At 38.7% G+C, this 17621-nt stretch overlaps 1 protein-coding gene across 3 annotated transcripts in view; it reads right to left on the reverse strand.

Moving 5' to 3' along the window:
- The window catches only part of LOC134534802 (LIM/homeobox protein Lhx2-like), an 818703-nt gene that overhangs the window by 401405 nt on the left and 399677 nt on the right, over positions 1–17621 (reverse strand). The gene's annotated exons all lie outside the window — the stretch shown is intronic.

Below are 17621 nucleotides of genomic sequence, written 5' to 3' on the forward strand. Positions count from 1 at the left end.
TTTAATTTAAATATTTTTTTTTAATTGGCTGGGTTTATTTCAGGTGCGTTTCTACTGTCAGCGCATCAATCTTAGCCATCCAGTATGCAAATGCGTCCTTAATTGCTAGGCCAAATAGTACAATGTCTTCTCTTGCAGATGGCCGCCAATTACAATTGGAACATTCGCTAGCACAGGAATACCTTACTACAGTATAATGAGCGACCACAAAATTGTTTTCCCGTGAAAAATACATGTCCCTAGACATTGTGTTGCGCGGACGAATCGAAATTAGATCGTTAGTTCTGCGGGGAATGCAACTTTAGTCTACTCCTTGTGTAGTCTAGGTTTTCCTTGAAGATCGTTAGCCACTCGCGACGAGTGCTTAATTAATCTGAAGGCGACCGCAGCTCTTATTCTTTGATTGCAGCACGCATTTTAATGAGCATTCACTCTCTCTTTCCCATCCACGACCTCTGCTATTAGCGCTGACCTTGTTTGGGATTGCTCTGTTGCCAGATATTCCCAAAGAGAACAAAATGTTTGGACACAGCTTTATCTACTTAACAAAAATCTAACACGGGCTGACAGACCACACACAGTTTAAACCAGTGAGTCTAGAAGCATTTAACGTAGGTGAGCAGTAAGAAAGGATTCTTTTTTTTTTATATATATAATTCATCCCCTAAGGGGGTTAAATGGAGAGTGAAATTTTGTATGGAAGTTTGTCATTTTTGCAGTTATGTGTACGGAAGTCGATGCTCACGCTTCTGTTTATAAATAAAAGTCAGTTCTATCAGCATTTTTGGCTATTCATCACGAATGAGAATTAAATACCTTCCTATCGGACACACGGCTAGTAAATACATAGTAAAATTTAAAAAAATATACGATTTTAAAATGAAAATTTGGATTGAGAACTATGGACATACAATTTCTTTATGTATTTAATCAAGAGCATCATCTGATAATATTCTATTATTACTTTTTTTTAAAGTAACAGAAAGACACCATCTTTGTTTCATCTGTTTTAAACAACAAATGTTTTCATATCAATTAATATTAATAATTTTTGGTTCTGTCTGCATGCAAATGGAATGATTCGCATAGTCGACGTAGCACAGGGTGCGGAAAGTACGTGAGATTCACGTCCAGAAATGTAGTCGAAAAACAACCATTTTCGTGTATTTATCATTCGCTTGGCAGTATTTTAAAAAAATTCTACGTTAAATTTCGTGCCCGAGTTTCGTATAATAAGTGTATTTGAAACACGAGAACTCATGAATTTGCTCGTTACCGAGCGATTACTGAAAGAAATGCTTGCTCACTTTTTTTCATACAGGCTAGATTGCGAATTTTTTTTTTACAGTTTATGAACCTTTTTTTGTGGGATATAAGTTATTTGATACGCTCTGGACTATATTTAAAAGAAAATGTCCCCAGGAAACATCTTTCCCTAGTGTCAAATTGGTGGGATTGAAATTTTCTTGATCATTGATTTGAAACGCGGTAAACATTTGGTCTGTTGAAGCATTTTCAGTATTATGCAAAAAATTTGAAGAAAAAATACACGTTTATACAAAACCAAAAAAAAATATATATATATATCAAAACAAAACCAACGCACAAGCTAGGTCCACAACAGTCACAAGTCTACGTGTGAACGTTTCTTCCATAGAAACATCCATACCTGCTGCCATGGAGTCTTGGCTAGCAAGTTTGCTGGAAGCTTCTAGAGGAGCCTGTGTGAAACAGGCTTGAATATTATACTGTTAAAACAACAGCAAATTAGTGAGATTTCACTAAAAAGCCCGTTGAAACTGCTCCAAACAGATTCGAAATAGATAGGTGCATGTATTTTTTTTTCTGCGAAAAGATTTCCATACCAATTGTGTGTTAATACATTGTAGCATTGTCTGTGTTCCGTGGTTAGGCTGGGTTAATTTCAGGTGCATGTCTAATGTCCGTACACCAATCATAGCCATCCATTGCGTAAGCAAACGCGTCATTAATGTCCCGGCCATGACTTCTCTTGTAAGTGGCCGCCAATCACAATCGCTAGCGCAGGCATACCTTGTTGCAGTCCAATGAGCGATCAGGTTCTTTCGCGAGAAATACTTGCCGCTAAAAATTGAGCTATTTAAACAGTTACCCAGTGGAGTTCAATTATTTTTCAGTGGTTGCAAACAGTTTTAAACTTTGGTGTACCTATTCTTTTGTAAACTACATCACAAATAAAATATTTTAAGAATAATTAAAAAACAAATCTCATTATGTAGTACAGTACATTTGAACAAGTGTTCGCATACGTACCAGTTGCCGATTGCGTGACCGCTGTTATTTTCCTTATCAGATAAAAAAAATAATAAATAATAATAAAAACTTGATAATATTGTACCTTCATGACTAAACAAAATGCAGAATAATATGTTTTATGATATTTAAAGTGACAGTTTCAAAATTATTTGTATTGTTACGAACGCGAGAGACCAGACCGCGATGGCAGGTTCGCAGCTGGCTGGCGGCCCCGCACGGCCACTGATGTCACGTGCGGTCCACTGACGTAAGGCATGCCACGCGCGCGCCTGGCCGGATTACAAGGGTCGTCGCTACCCCCTTACGCTTCGCTACCCGCGCATCGTCCTTTATCGTACGCTATTATCTATCGCTTGGGAATTCCGCGGGCCGCCGCGCGGAGTGGCACGGATGGGTACAGCCTTTCTGGACTTTTCGAACGTCGGGTCTGCAAGGGATGACGCGACACGTCACGGCCGCTCTCGTCGGTTCGAGAAGGGTGCCGCAGGTACTTAACCAGCGACCCCGACCTCCGCGGGAGTCCCGCAACAGTTCCGCGAGTTCCGCGAGCGAAAGAAAGTGCGACATCGGCAAAGAGGGTGAGGAAACCCTCCCCCCGCCCCGAGAGTGGCACGACGCGGGAGTTCGGCTGGATCTCGAGAGTGCGGTGAGTGAGTGGCGCGAGACTGTGTGTGTGAATAAGTGTGAGGTAAGGCATGAACCACTGTTGAGCCTAGCTCCAGTGAGGAGTGCGAACTGCGGAACCTAACAGACATTGAGTGACTTGAGTATAAACATTATTTTCAAGTGCTAGTGATTTGTGATCGGACATTTTAAGTGCAGTTATTTATTATTAATTTAAATCTTATTAATTAATAAAACTGTAATAAAACTTAATCGGCTGTCCCTTACGAACCCAGTTCTCTTCACATTAGTTCGTAAGAGTATCATATTGCGACCAGTCGTAAACAGTAAACTCTAAAATAAAACTATAAATCAAATATGACTGGTATCGATCCACCTGGAGCCTATTCTCAACCTTCCAGCACATTATTTAAAATATGTGTGAAAAATGGCTTAAATTACAGACTTTTTTAATACATCATTTGAATTAAACTAAAAATAATCCATTGATTATTTTTTACTTAAATTACCTCTCGATAAAACATTTTAGAAATATTATCTACTCATAAGGAAAGCAATATGTCTAACATAATTTAAAATTATCAATTATATATAAACACACTATTTTAGTGACTACTTCGGGATATAACTGGAGTTTCTCTCAAGGCCCAACAAAATATTGTTTGGAAATTTTGGTGGTTTTAAGCCTCGGTATGTATCCGAGCGACATAAAATTAGCTTTCACTTCCACAAAATTATGAGCTGCATCATCGCATCGAACATCGTAAAGTCGGTTTGGAAATCTCCAACTGGACCGGACAGCTCGGGACTCTCTGTTAAAACCAATAAGGGCGACTACTGGTGGCAGAGCTGTCTGCCGGGCTCCCTAACAACACGTTCTTGTTTTCGTTGGGACCGACAGCTGACACGAAGCGCATCAGTGGAGCGTCAGTAAGTCCCAATGTAAGCAGCGCAGAGGTATTATCCCACTATGGGGGAAGTTCCATCTTCAACTCCAGCGCGCTTCGCCCCTAAGCCACCACCAGATTGCCCGGTCCGTCAATATCAGTCTTTTAATGGACTTCAGCCAACGGTATAACCACTCTAAAGGTAGCTGGTATGTACTCGAAAACGAAAACATTAATATAGTTTTTTTTTTCTGGCACAAAAAAAAAAATACCTCGCAGGGTTTAAAAAAACATAAAATATGTGTAATTTAAAAATTTTTGAAATAAATGTATTGGTTTCAGTTTTATTTAAAATAAAGTTATTAATCATTATATAATTATCATTTCTACAATAAATCAAAGTTTCTACCATTTAAAACCCAATTCTATTTAGTAATATTATGATTTACATACCTAACTATTTAGAAAATTTTATTAACAAATAACGATAGAATAATTTAATACTAGCACCAGCATAAAAGTTTTGCAATGTACCAGATGTATGTATAAAACAAGGGACACGCAGGGTGATTTTCCTAAGGTCTCCTTTAAAAATTGAAGACAGCTGCTGAAAGTACTCACTAAAGCATAAAAAATTTGGCAATGTATGCGTGTAGAAATATAATTATTCGGCACCATGTATTATTGCCGTGGTTTAAAGTGTTACGGGCGGTTTTCACCGACCCGTCGTGTTTCTTTGTTAAGAGGCCGTGTCACAAATTTGCGCTCCTATCTATATCAATGTTATTTTAAAAGGCAGTTTTTCTCAAAGTCTATAAGAGGTAGGGGCCGGAAATTTTGCCTACTGAAAGTATACAATACATTTAACATAACCGCTTTTTTCAAATTTAGTTATCATATCATATATTATTTCTGTGATGAAAATAATATTATCAATATTTTGATTTGTCCAGATACATTGAAATTTTGCTTATATTTATAATTATTTAGCAAAAACTGAAAACGCCATTGAAATGTATTGCACATTACCTTTCGATCAGTGTCTTCATGATCATGATGGGTTTATAAACCTGGGTGTAATCAAGTCTTTAACTATTACATGACAACATTTATACTTAATAATTTGGAGTTATGCCTTTTCTATCCTCAGCCCCTGAGCTTTTACTATCTGGTCTGGCGACCGACCTGACACTCTTCAACCACCCCAGGGGTCTCCGATTGCACATCTTATCAAAAAAAAAAAGCTGTTCGTTCATTTGTTTTTGTGTTCGAGCGAAGGTTTACTTCTCCATAAGTGCCACAGACTTCACACATTTATGCCAAGGGAATATTCCGCTGATGTGACGCCATACGAATGTATTATTTGCGAACATACAACTTTTTTGTTTGTCATCGGGAAAATGACGCCGCAGTTTGATTTTTTGTGGTGATATAAAATAAATTTTCTTGCTAGGGAATGTTCATTTTGAATTGAGCATTTTCAAATGTCAGCGTAGAATATGCTTATCTGCCCATTTTGTTTCTTTCCATAATAATGAGTAAAGTTAACATTGTCATAGACATTTTATTATATTCGTTTGCCGTCCAAGTACAAATATCACACTATATCGCACGTAATTATATTTTTTACTAATTTGTTAGTTGTCATTTTATTTAAGTTATAAATAACAGTAATAAAAATTATTTTTTAATAGTCCAGAATAGAGATTGAGTTATTATTCATTTAATAGGGGTTTAAAATATGGTACTACATACATATTTATATTATCTTGTTGTCTTCTTTGTAACTTTACTGGAAGAATGGCATTTGGTATGTATGTTAACTCACAATGAAAATACTTCAGAAGTACTCAATTAACAGTGAACAACCTAGGGTCTATACTAATTTCATTATGTTCATGAAATATAATTGATATTACTAATAATGAACTGTATGTGTTTTGCGTAGAGATATCGTACGAACTGTATGTGGTACAGACCAACATTAGCTAAGACTCTGTAAATAAGTAATTTCAGTTAATGTGTAGAGAATATTAAAAGTTAGAAATAATGATATATATATAAAACAATGCAGAGTTATCAGCATAAAAATAGAAGTTGTTTTTACGTAGCGCCTACTGGAATGTATATTTTGTGTTGAATTATGTGGTATGATTAGTATTCTCTTATTGTAAGTGTGTTTTGTTAAAATCTTATTCAACATCACTTACTGTTCAAGGATTTTCATTTTTTTTGTGATGATCTTACTTAAACAAGTTTTAATTATATTACACATGTATATTTTAAAATCATTTTAATGTATACTTATAGAATTGTAATAGGCTTTATACGGACTCTCACGATGCATGTGAGCATCTATAATTAATAGAGACCGGAAAAATTCGCGGATTCATTAGGCGATAGGCTAGAAATCAAATACATATACCTTTTAGATGATTTTGCTATTGGCTTACTGTTCATCTGGACGAATCTCAACCAATTATAAAACACCAACCAAAGATGGATCGAATCACAGACAAACAAGCTGAGACGACTAACAAGTCAGCAGCAAATGAACTGCCGTTATTTGCCCGAGTGTACAGGGGAATGTGCAGTCTATCCTGAAGGCCGTCGAAACCGCGAATTTTTCCGGTCCCTAATCTACATCAATATTATGGCCGTTTCACAAGATCAAATATTTATTGAATTCAATCTTTTGCATTCATTGTACATGATTTTCGATATGTACATTGAATTCAATACAAATTGAAGATGTTACTCAACTAAGCTTATTCTTATTAACTTATAAGTATTTTGTTTGTTCAGTACATAAAAGTAAAAGATTCGTTATTATTTAAATAATGAGCATCTTTAAGCAATAACGTTTTCAAAATATTTACATAAACATAATGGAATATATTTTTTAAATACTTTATATCTACGATCACATCAACGGCAGTATTATGTAATCAATGAGGTAATGAAATATCTTGAAAGGATATTTTCTTCTCTGTAAAGTAAATTTGTAATGCAGCCCTCTTAATGTTAGTCTTGTGAGTTATTTCGTCTTCTAATATGCTACAGCAATGTATAAAATTAAGTTTTGTTAGTTTTTTAGTCTTGTGTAATGTTAAAGTGTAATGTGATAAATTCAATAATTTTTTTGTAAGTTCGTATTCATAAAGGTAGGCTACATATCGTATTAAGATAAATAGTAATATTTGTAAATTTAAATTCTTTGAAACAACGTCGATAAGAGGTTCACCTACCTCTGTTAAACTGTATGATGGTGCATTGTAAAAAATTAGGTAGTCTGACTTAAGTGAGATTGTATTTAGATTGTGTGTGATGCATATGCAATATATAAGCATATGCATTTATGTTATTATCCTTTTAAAACGTTACATGATGAATTTCGTATACTTTTTAATGTCAACTAACATTATTTTTCACGGACTATTACATCCAGATAAAGAATAATTACCACATGTTTGAAGATTAATTGTATTCCGATACGTTTAAAGTATTAAAATTTTTAGTTTTAGTTTTAGATACGACTCATACTACATTTGTTAAAGTGAGGTTTCTTGATTCTGAATCCCTGCATCCGCAATTTCCTAGTGAGCCGCCGGTCAGATTGTCATCCTCTTAGATTGTCGAGGAACCAGATACATTTTTCGTCGAGTAAACTCGAGCTGTCAACCGTCCCACTAATCCTGTGATAAGGGTATAGTAGCTTTATCACGCGCTGCGGCTACAGTTCCTTCGGTTGAAAAAGCCACTAAATCTCACTGTTAAAAGAGAGAACTTCTAGAGCAGAATATTGGAAATAAACATTTACTGACACGGCCTCTTAAGACTTTTTTCACGCCCATAATATTCACTTGTCCCTGACTGGACGCCACCCGCAACACTCCTGGCGCGAACCTCAACTCGCCTGTGGTGTAGAGGACCCGCAAAGCTTCCACGCGGCGGCCTCAGAGCAGTGTCGTTCACGTGATCGTCGCGTTGCATCAGAGCTCGCGCCTGATGTTTAGGCTGCCCGTACAACTTGAGCGAGCAGAATTAAGAACATTCTGGGCCATGAAGACTGATGCCCTTGACGTGTATACAAGCCCCCCGTTCGTGACGTAGCGACACATAAACCAGCGCAGCGACGACTGAGAGAGCTACCGACACTGTCGCCGCCGTCACAGCGAAGCTCTGCCCGTCAGCCTCTACGCCCTATCGTCGGAGGGGTAAGCCCAGAATACATGGACAATCGAGACACTCTGGTCGTGACGTCACCCCTGACTGGTATTCCGAGTGTTACACGAGGGTCAGCGAGTAAGAAAGTGGCGGAATTTCTGGTCCAACCAGTTACTCAAGCTGACGAACGAGCTGACGGCGAGAGGGTGAAGCGAGGCGACTCGTCTACGACATGGTCGAACTCGTTGGACGAGTGAAAACGCGAGTGTCGAGCGACGGAGAACGCTCATACTTACTTGCATGACTGCCGACGACTTGAATGGCTGTCGCGTCGAAGACGACGTCTTTGCAGCACTACGGTGAACAGAACGCGGGGAACGAGTAGGGACTGTGGCGGAACACCGCATCATGTGCCAGCAGCGCTCGTTCGGGTTGCCGCGAGCGAGAAGCGGAGTTCCGAAGTCTGCCGTTACCCGAGGGCTCCCCCAACGACTGAGCTGCGACGTTAGACGACACTGGGGACTGGGCTGTGGACCAGCTTAAAGATCGAGAGCCGACTAATACCTGGAGCGAGTGAGGACAACGAGTTGGACGCTCGCCAAGCGAAATCGTCGGAGACTGATAACGAGGCAGAAAGAGGTGAGCAGTTGTGTCGTCTGCTACCGCATAGTCGGCGGTGGTTGAAAAAAAGACTTGCAGTAAAGTTTAACACGGGTAATCTAAAAGCTAAGGCGTTATTCTTGCAAACATAATTTCGATTATTGTTCTCATGGTAGTAAATTCTGTTTACAATATACGCCAGTATGTATTCACGCATTGCCATTAGTTCCTGTTGCTGGAATAACATTATTAATGATTTTAGAATTTAATATTGCTCTTTCTTATAGTATATCATTTTTATTTTTATTTTAAATGTTCCAGTACTCTGATGGTATAGGCAATTCGAAACGACCGGATGTGTTTGTAAAGGGAAATGCACGGGACGACCAAAAGTGTCTGTACAGGATGTTAACCTTGTCATAGCATCTTACCTGTGTTAGCCCTAAGAAATCCGTGCGGAAAGCAAGTCTGGAACTTCAGTTGCCAAAGACGACCGTGTGGAAGGTTTAAAGAACACGTTTACACATGCGTCCATACCGGTTACAGTTGTTACCTGCTTTAAAGCCAGACGATACGATTTTTTTTTTTTACCTTTGAGGCTTTATAATAGATCGTGTCTACATTTCGCGGCTACCTAATGATTTGCCAGAGTTGAGACACAGAATTGAAGAGGCTATTGCTTCCATTACTCCGGACATGTTAACAAAAGACAAAAGTGAAGAATTGGTCTTAAGGTTTGATGTGTGCCGTATAACTAAAGATGCACATATTGAAATTTTGTATTAAAAAAATTAGGTTAGTTTACCTTCAATTCGATGTATGGTTTGCTATAAATAGTCTCAATTAAACTGTTACAGTATACTATTGAAACTGGGACATTCATTTATGGACAGTCTGTATTTTATCTCTAATTAATTCCGAGCACCGGTAGTAGGTGTCCACATTTTATCTGGGGCGTAAATTTTTTTTTTTTTTAACAGTAGAAATGCCCTTAAATTGTTTTTTTTTAATTGTAAATTAGTATGAACTTTCTTAATGAATTTAAATTGTTTTAATACTAAGCTTGTTTGCTATTTTTATTAACGTCTCCTTGTATTTGTGTTCACAGATTCAATAAACTAAATTAAATGACGTCAGATTACAGAATACATTGTGCACTGAATCAATAGATAATTATCACGGCCATGCGAAGTTTTTTTTTTGATACATTTATGGCTCAAAACGCACCCTCGCTTATTTCTCAATCCGTTGAAATTTGGTGGGCACTGAAATAATGTAAATGTAATTTGTAAATGTGAATTAGAATAAAGAATGTCATAATTAATACACGTTATTTATCTCTAGAAACGTCACTGTTTTGAGTCATCGTAGCGTAAACATGTAATTAGGCTCAAACTTTATGATAATATGCAGCGGAAGGATTCACGAAAAGTTAGATAAGTTGGCTTCTGAGAGTTAGTCACTTTAAACGATACTTAACTATAGTACACTTTGAAAAGGTGAAGTAAGTGATATGAAAATAAATTGCAAAAAAATATGCAAGATAATTATTACAGCCTTCCTAACAAATGTGATTTTTTTACAGTAGTATAATTTTCTTAGGTTGTTCGAGAAACACCTAGATCGTTGCCTTATATGAAAATAGGAGAAATTTCCATGTGAAAGTTTATGCAATAATACATAAGCATTTCCCGCAAACACTGTGATGGTAAGTCTGGATAATAATTGTCGCTCGTTAAATTGTATTAACATTACAATAATTGAATACGTGAAACTAAACGAAAAAAAAGTAGCTTAAGATTAAAACCCCGCTGATTGGCATAGATTTCACAACTGCACAAATGGCCGAGGGTGAAAAAAGAAAACTGATAGCTACGTTATATTATTTCAACAGCCAAACTGATGCAGTCTCACTAAAGTTAAACTCAATTTGTTATGGGCAGACTTGTAAACGTTGCCTATAAGAAGAAAGTGTAAACAAGTAGCTGAAATACAAAGCAAGTTGCGTTTCATTTCCCCCCCCCCCCCCCCTTAGCGCCCGCAATAAGCCATTGTCGCCAGCTTCCCTCGCGCCGCGGCCTCCGAGTTTATTGATAAAACACGTAAACTTTGGACCGGCAGGCGCAGAGATATTGGTTTACAGGGCGCGTGAACTTCCCCCCGGGTGACGGTAAAGAAGAATAGGGAGGAGGAGGAGGAGGAGAAGGGAGGGGTGGAGGGGAATCGCCGTGAAAGTTTCGCCCCGCAAGCATTTTAAATTGAAAATCCGTGCATATCTTGACCCAGAATCTTCTGGTCTTCCAGAACACCCTCGCGTGTTTACCCAGCTGTGCGGCCGACCGCTCGACCCGCGAATATTATACAACCTCCGTGCCGTCGGGTTATGGAAACCGCACGACGCGCCGGGTTCGAGACCCGGGTGAGCCATGCCCGTGAGAACTACGAGACAGGGACCAAAACACCTCATACTAGTTTTAGGCCACAAAAATTTTGTTAAAAAAATTTTTTAACGGAGGATTAGGTTTCACCATCTTGCAATTTCAAATATTTCGATGTTTTATTTGTAGAGACCGGAAAAATTCGCGAGTTCATTTCGCGATAGGCTAAAATACAAATAGTTATACCTCAATGCAGCCTCTGTTATTGGCTCACAACTCACCTAGATGATTTTGGGCCAATGAGAAACACCCAACCAAAGCTGCATCGAATCACAAGGGACGTCTCACAAGGCAAGCAGCCAATGAGTGGGTCACATTTGACCGAGTGTACGTAGAACTATGGAGTTCATCCTACAGGTCATTGAACACGCGAATTTTTCCGGTCCCTGTTTATTTGACATGGCAAAGGTCTTGCCTTTGGCTACTTGTGGAAATCGACACTTGTGAGCTGGTGTGGCTATCGTGATAATTGTAGTCGCCAACGTGATTATTTCCTTGAGGCGCTCACCGACTTGAGCCTGTTAGTAAATATGTTGTTACAACAGGGTACAGAAGGCCTGAGAGATATGATTCATGCATTATCATGTTCAAACTTGGGATAAATAGTTCAAAATTAGAATTGTAGCAAAAAAATAAAGAAAAAAAAGTGACGGGGCCGAATTCCCCCTTAGTATTGAAAATTTTCCTTCATCACGGCATTGATCAGCGTAGCCAACTGGTGGCAGGCGACGGTCCCCTTAAAAAAAATTTCAACAAAAAAAATCCAAGTAAACTTTGCATTATTTGAAGAAAAATATGTCAGCATACATTGATGTAGAACCGTGATATTCTCACATAAATGTTGAAAAAAAAAAGTGTTATTTGTATTTTTGTCAAAACACCTTAATTTGTCACTTACATTCGTGACAATTATTTCAATTCAATAATTATGCGACAGCGATAAAATTCGCGGATGTTGTAGAACATCGTTCAGATAAACATAATCCAGGCGCTCAGTGATCAATCCTCACCACCTACTCTTTAATTACAACAAAAATGTTGTTCAACTCCAACTTCAAAGACGCAATCCACCCTTAGCACTTCAGACCACAAGCATGAAGATGTTTCCAACTTATTTTGTCGCGACGAACCTGCAGCCGAAGTTGTCGGTCGAATTAAGACTCATCCTGTATATGGTTCCATAATAATTATTATAAAATTGGTTCCATGGTAATTAGTATAAAATTTAAAGTTTAATTTTTTTAATATTATTATTGAGGGGAACATTTTCCGTTTTTTTTTTTTCATCACAGATCACATTAGGTATTTATCAGCTATTACCGATTAATATGACTATTCAAAAAAATATGTTGTAAAAAAACTTATATGTATTTATATTTTATGACCCTCTCGAAAATCAAGAAGTTGTCCATCACTGCGCAATCATACATTAAGAAATTTACTAAGCTCATAACATTTTATCTATTAGCAGTACTGTTACAGTTGTAGACATTAACAAAAATTAACATTATTCTAAATGCCAAAGACTGAACACGGTAAATTATTCATAGCAACCAGTCACTAAATTATACACTACTCTTTAACGGAGCCAATTTTTTAAATTCAACCGAAAAATAATTGTTATAACCAAATAACTATTGAAACCAATATTGAGGTCTTTCGTTTCCTTTCTCTCGCCACTGAAGCCGAGGTTAGAAACACTAAATTAATACCCGTCTGAAATATGTAAATAAATTATACATATTTACATAGTAATACACATTTTCATTGGCGTCTCAATGTCATATGTATATATTTCCTGTTTCTGGCGCAGCAAACAAGTTTCTTTTATTGCTAGAAAGATTTCCTTTTGTATTTTATTTAACTCTGGAAAGTCAATTTTATAACGCAATACAAATTCAATAAGATATCAATCATCGAATACACGTGTTTAAGTTATTAATATGAAAAAAAATTGAGACCCATTACAGTGAAAATTTATAAGCCCAGCACATGTCTTTAATCAAACAACATTGGTTGATGATAAAGGCATGTTACGTCGGTTGGAAGATTGGGCATTGCAATATTGCGATTTTTATTTAGGGACGTTAGGCAAGGGAAGACGAAAGTATGATTTTGGTGAGTAGATAATGCGTGTATTACTGCATGGTAGGCGGCAACTTCAGCATTTAAATACCTCGAGATTTTGTAGACGCAGCTGTTATTATTACAAAATTAAAAAGTAGTTAGTTTAAAAAAATGTTTAGTTTCCAACATCGGTTATAAGTGGTTAAATGCAACTTTCACTCACTGTAAATTGTTTTTGTAAATAGAAAATAATTATTCATGTAAAATTAGAGATATTTTTTTTAAATTGTACATTTACATGAAAACAACTGTATCACTACTACAAAATAGCGTTTGCAGTAATACTGGGTTCGAATTCTTACCCGAAAGTTATTTATAAATCGTTCCCTGAATACCTTTCTAGCATTAACTGCGCACATAAATATGCATAATAAAATAAAGTTCCCTTACTGAGTATTATATTGTTTTACCGTGGTTTAAAAAATTATGTTTGAATGAAACATCGAATAAAATATAAAATTTTCGCCACTGTATTTCATACATGTAAAACTAACCATAGCCATCGGTTGTACAAAGCTACATAATCTTCCTAGTCGCATTATAAACGGTATTTCTTGGCAACTGGTTTATTTTGTAGAAATACAGAAGAAAAAAACAACTTTTTCTGTGCTAAAGCCAGATGTTCCTCCGGCCCTTCAAATGATGGGCTGGGATGGAAGTAGTATCTCACCGGCAGTTGTTGACGGATATTTTTTCTAGTGAGGGGTACTCGCTGGCAAGAGGTCGAGGTGGTCCCAGGCGGCGAGCCCAGCGAGGTGGCGTCGACGGCCGGACTCGGGTGTCTGGTTCGAATCCCCGTGCACAATCCGCCCTATTTCGGTTCCCAGGGCAGCAACAACAGGGGGGGGGGAAGGGTATTCTGCCCCCCGCCCCCCTTATGAAACCTTGAAGTGGGGGCAAACGGGGGCAAAGAAACTGCTGTGTAATCAATTTTTAGATGAAAAAACTGCTTAAAAAGCAACATTTTCCACCTTCAAATACAAATTTTCCCGGGGGAGGACCCCCTTCCTTCAATAGGGGGGATCGATGATGCTTTATAAAAAGGTATATTGCCCCTCCCCCCTTTGGAAATTTAGTTGTTGCGGCCCTGTCGGTTCCCGACTGGTCTCTACCCAAAAGACCTCTCGAAGTGCGAACCCCGTGAGCGTCGCTCCACGGCGCGCGACGACTCTCTCTCTCTCTCTCTCTCTCCCAGTCGACCTGACCGGCGCGACCTCGTCCAACACCCGGCCAGGGGCGTGTTTCCGTCGGCGAGGCAAGGAGTGCGCGCTGTCGCCTCTGGACCGGCGCGCAGTCTCCTCGTCCGTGGGATTTCAGCGGCGGCCATGACGTTACAAAGGTGTAACGCAAGAAGTCCCTTTAGCGCTTTCGCTGTGGAAACACGCGTTTCAGCCATTATTTTTAATATTCTAAAAAATACGGAATAAAAACTAAATACTGAAACAGAACTACTCATTCGCCATCGGCGGATTATTTTTTTTTTTAATTTCATTATTTCTGCAGCTCTGCACGGTGTGTGAGCGCGCGCCTAGTCATAGGCGGGGCTCCTAAAACCCGTCCGCCCTTCCGCGAAAGATGGGTAGATGGACGATCGTCACGTGTTGAAGAGGGCGCGATATCACGCGACCCCTCGCAATCACCCACCCCTCTACCCCCTTCTCAACCCCCCACCCCCCTTCTTTATTAGACCGCAGCTAATTAATAACGTGGCTGCCACCGACACGCGGTGGCGCCTGCGCTTCCGTCCCGCCCCCATTCGTCCACGCGGCGAGGGAGGGGGGGGGGGCGAGCTGATCAGGGATCCCTCAGCCCCCCCACGCTCCCAACAGGCGGGCTTGACCAGTGCCTCCGATGTGCGTGCGCTTTCCGCCACTTGCGGATCCGCCGCTCCGACCCCTGCTAGTTCGTCGCCGCTGCTCCCCCTGCCCCCCCGGATCACTCCGCGTGAGAGCCCAGGGCGCTAAGGACGACACTGGCTCGCGCGTCAAACGCCTCACAGCCTCTACGAGCCGTCCTCGAGTCGGTAACGCGCGAGCTTTGAGCGGAAACCCCACCATTTCGTGGTGGAATGCTGGTCGCTGTACGCATTACCTATACTTAGTGCCCACCGAAATGTTGTCAATTCCTTAAAAAAAAAAAAAAAAAAAAAAAAAAAAAGTTGTGAAGATACCTGTTATTTTTTTTTTTTTACCTCCTCTTCGCTGGCCAATGGGAAGACAAAAAAAATTAAATACTAAATCATATACGATAGGAAAGAACAATGGCGCTTAATGCTACTCGTGATCAGACACAACTTTAAATAAGTCTCAAAAGTATTGTAACACCTGGAGTTTTGCACGCCACTTGGCGATCAAGCGAGATGACCAAATTAGAAATATCCAATGAAATGAAAGGTAAATATAATTACGGCCTTGCCATCACAAGACATTAAAACCAAATAATTATATATATACGTATACATATACATAGAGAAGAGTCTCGATTAACCGAGGTTCTGTATTATCTGAGCATACTTAAAGAGCCATCAACAGTAAAGACTCTTGAAACATTTGCTCTAGGACCTGAAAAATTATCTAACTGATGTCGAAAGCCTAAAGAAAATTAAGCTCAAAGATGCAATTTACTGGTTAAGCAAATCACGAAGAGACGTCTACACCGAAGAAAAACTGAAAAAAAAAAAAATTCATCAACCACTTGGCTAGCTGATTTTCTTATTATATCCGTGCTACAAAGGTTTTGCTTAGCCAAGATTGCCGCGGTCAACATTAACTCGGCTAATCCTGAATCCACTGTACATAGAGTGTCCCAGAAATCAACGTCAACCCCAAAACAGTTGATAGGCCAATTAATTACGGTTCCGACTAAACAAAAGTTCAAAAATGGTAGAATAGTGGGCATTTTATTTCATAAGTATTTAAATCCACGCCCTGCACCAAATTACTAGACACGGTGAATAGAAATATCTGCTATGCAATCAAAAATAACCCTACTATTGATAGCATCTAATATATATAAATCAATGTTTGTTTGTTTGTTTGTTTGTTCGTATTCTATGCGCTGCCATACCATTCATCCGATCTCGACGAAATATGGTACACTTGACCTTCGAAAAACGAGGAAGATCACCTGTCTAGATGAGATTTCAATCATTATCAATAAATATTTTATGACAGTTCCTCTTTTCTAAAGTCAGAATAATAATGGTGGTGCGTGAGACGAGAGAGAGAGAAAGAGAGAGATAGATCTAGAGAGATACACAGAGATGTATTGATAAATAGATATATAAGAAATAAAATATATATCGAAATAGAGCGAGATAAAGATATATAGATATAAAGGAATATAGAGAGTGAGGTAGGGATATAGAGAGGGATATAGACAGATGGATGGATATAAACAGATGGAGTGATATAGGAAAAGATATTCACAAACATATAGAAAGATATAGTGATAGATAAATATGGAGATATATACAGAGATAAAGTGACAGATATGATAGTTATAGAAAGATTGAGATGGAGAGATATAGAGAAGTATAGTGCTAGAGAGATATCGAGAGATAAAGTGATGGAGAGATAAAAATAGATAAAGGATATACATATATAGTTATATAGTGACAGAGAGATATGTATACATATAGATCATAGGCAACAGCGATTATTATTGAAGCACGAAATCAGAACGGTTTCCTGGTGGACATATTCACCAACATGCAGATACAATAAGGTGGGGAAAAAAAATTTTTGCACAAGAAAATATCCAATTACCAACGTCCGCGATCAAAATGATACATAGACGGTTCTTTTGGCATTCTAACAAATAAATGGCTTATTATCCACAGGCCGCTGAATGTAAAGTGCGGAATGCTGGAACCATCATAAAGGCGTATTGCACTACTCAAGTTTATAAAATGGAAGGATTGCGTAGAATTTGACAACACACAATCTGTGAATGTTGTGGGACTAGACAAACTGAAGTGAAAACAGGTGGTCCAAGATCTGAGGACTGGCGCGCAGTCTTCTAGTCATGCATAGGGTAACTATGAGATTTGAGTAGTAACCATAACATTATAGGGTGGAGAAATGAAGATTAAAGTGTAATGAAAGCCCCTATAGAGCTTTCGAAAATCTTTACCTCGTGTTCCTTGACTAAAAAACTATTCTTAAATCATTCTCCTAAAATAATAGTTTAAAAAAACGAATTACGCAAGCATAACTACTTCTACGCCCTCGTCGTATTCTCAAATGTTATTCGTAATCATACACCAGTCTGGTTATCTTGAGCAATTTTAAAATCGCTTGGTTTTACCTGAAGCTCTGTACCACAGTGTGCGTGCCATGGGCAGGCGGTTTAAGGTTGTCGCCCTTTGCGCGCCAGCACAGAGGCGACACCGCGCTAGAAGCACCAGCGAGCGTCGCCCTTATCATCCCGCCTTACTGACTAGGCGGGACGCTTAAAATGTTTCCAGTAGGGATTCATGTTT

The sequence above is a fragment of the Bacillus rossius genome, chromosome 8, assembly GCF_032445375.1.
Source record: "Bacillus rossius redtenbacheri isolate Brsri chromosome 8, Brsri_v3, whole genome shotgun sequence".
Classification (NCBI taxonomy): domain Eukaryota; kingdom Metazoa; phylum Arthropoda; class Insecta; order Phasmatodea; family Bacillidae; genus Bacillus; species Bacillus rossius.